We start from the raw sequence: 2,191 nt of genomic DNA, 5'->3' as shown, positions 1-2,191 counted from the left end.
CCCTCGGGGCCCCAGCCCTGTTTTTTTAAGGGCCCTCTATTGGCTCCGAGGAAGGAGAGGCGAGAGATGATTGGTTCAGCGAGAGCAGTCCTAGCCTGCCCATCCCTCTCCCGCAGCCTCGGAGTAACAGCTGGAATGAGAGCAGGGAGGGGAGGCCGGGATTGGCTGAGAGGCAGCGGCAGGGCGGAGTGAGGCAGTGCTGAGGCATTTACCTGTCTAGGTAAGTCAGGAGGAGGTCAAAAGAAGAAAACAGTAGGAGGCAGGGGAAGCAGTCTCTGTCTCCTCTGGGCCCTTTGAAATAAAAGGGCTGTTCCATTCTTCTCTTCAGTCCCTCACCCTGTACAGGTGAGTCAGTCACTAACGATCGCTTATTCTGTAGCATGAGACAGGATCGGCGGCAAGTCAGAGGTCCGGCGTGTGGGAGTCTCTTTACTCTACCCCTAGCCAGGGAGGCTCCTCTCCACCAGTCTTTGAGTTAGGGTGGGATTGAGGTGTGCTGATACCTTCCTGAGGTTACCGTGTTCTTTTGGAGGCTTGGTCGGGTCATAGCTTTTTCATTTGCCTGTTTCTGTTGGATATGTCGTGCAGAACACATGGTGGGGAGCGCTAGGGGAGTTTGGGAAACATTCATCTCTGCCCAGTTCAAGTGGGTCTGTGACTGGAAGGGACTTGCTGGACTGGAGGGAGTCTGAGTGGAAAATGGCCCAGGTGGAGTGGAATGTTCCTTCCTTGGTCTTCCATTGCATTCATAACAGGAAATTCTTCCCTGGCTTTTCAGCGAGATGTCTATCTTTATTTACATGAAGGGTGCAGGGTGTGTGTGTGTTCAGTCCTAGTAGTGCGGTAACGAACTCTGTGTGGGCAGGTGTGTAAGGTGTGAGCTGTGCTGGTGGATCTGCAAGGGTCGTGTGCTTTAGGCATGTTAAGAGAACTCCACCTGGGCCCACCACCTCCTATGGGAAAGCTCACGGAAAATCGAGTGGCAAAAGTGGGTTTATTTGGGTTCAACTCAATTAACTTTCCAACTTTGCCTGTGAATGGATCCAGAGGCTGGCAAACAGAAAGTTCCCTGGCTGCTGGAGCCTCACCCGCATGACTATACTGTGGCAACATGTTAGGTCTAGTTGGAGTTGTGAGCCAGATGGCAAACTCCAAAGAGAAGAGAGGAGGTCTCCTTCAATCGGCTGTACATGTGGTGGATTTCTCTGCACAAGGAAGCTGGAGGCCAAGGCCTTTCCGGAGGAGAAAGCTAGCTGTCCGTTATCCACCTTGGGGTGAACTAATGTTCCTTCCCGCTGCGGGGAAGAGGGAAGAGGGAGGACCCTGTGCCTGGTCTCCAGGCACACACCAGACCTGGGTGAATATTTGGAGCTACAACTCCTGGCAACTGGGAGCTACGGGCGTTAGCTTACTTAAGCGTCACCAGAGAGCCGGCCCCCACCCTCTCTGTGAGGGCTGTCGGAGAGGGGACTTGGTCATCACCTGGATGATTGCAGTGCCTACCAACACTCTGCACAGGGCATTCCTGCCCCCCTCTCCCCTCAAACCCACAGCCAAGCAGGCGATTATAACGACACCTAGGCACACACAGAGCTGTGCTCGTGTGCATGTGTGGCAGTGGGGCACAGGCTGTTGCGCTGGCGTCTCTCCTGGGATATTCTTCTGGGTAGTCAGCAGAAAGCCGGTACCTGGCCAGAGGGAAGTAGGAAACACCTTTCACTCTTGAGCAAGAGACTGCGTTCTTGGGGTTCTTAGGTGTGGGGAGAGTTGAGGGAGCCATCGGTCTATTCAGGAGGTACAGAAATGCTTAACTAGAGCGTGCTCGCCACGGCGCCCTCTCTGGATGCCAGAATTCCACATGCTGAATGTTTATTTACTCCTCTTCGAGGCTTGGCTGGTTTCAGGGCAGAGTTAATATTTAATACCTCTTTGGGTGGGTGGCCTTAACTACAGGCCTTGCATATTTCTTAGCCCATCCCCTCCTCCTTTCAAGCCTCCGAAAGAGGTCAAGGATTAAAAGATAACAAACTCTCACCTTGAGTGTTTTACTTGTTTCTCAGGTTTCTTATCAGGTAGAAATGCCCCAGGTTTTGATGGCCACCCTGAAATAGCCCCCAGGTTTCAGAGTTGTAAGTTTATTGGGGGGAAAGAAATGCTGCAGCTAGATCCTGACCAGCTGGCTGGAAGGACA

The 2,191-nt window shown here is 52.8% G+C and overlaps 1 protein-coding gene across 1 annotated transcript in view; it reads left to right on the top strand.

Annotated features, from left to right (window-relative positions):
• Positions 1 to 265: 265 nt before the first annotated feature.
• CUNH1orf116 (chromosome unknown C1orf116 homolog) overlaps positions 266 to 2,191 on the top strand; it is an 11,530-nt gene continuing 9,604 nt past the window's right edge. The window contains exon 1 of the mRNA XM_045298138.1: positions 266 to 345. The gene's annotated coding sequence lies outside the window, so the exon portion shown is untranslated. The remainder of the gene's footprint in view (positions 346 to 2,191) is intronic.

The sequence above is a fragment of the Echinops telfairi genome, unplaced genomic scaffold, assembly GCF_000313985.2.
Source record: "Echinops telfairi isolate 266 unplaced genomic scaffold, ASM31398v2 ScPeMD7_7424;HRSCAF=8462, whole genome shotgun sequence".
Taxonomy (NCBI): Eukaryota; Metazoa; Chordata; class Mammalia; order Afrosoricida; family Tenrecidae; genus Echinops; species Echinops telfairi.
This window is presented reverse-complemented; position numbering and strand designations above follow the sequence as displayed.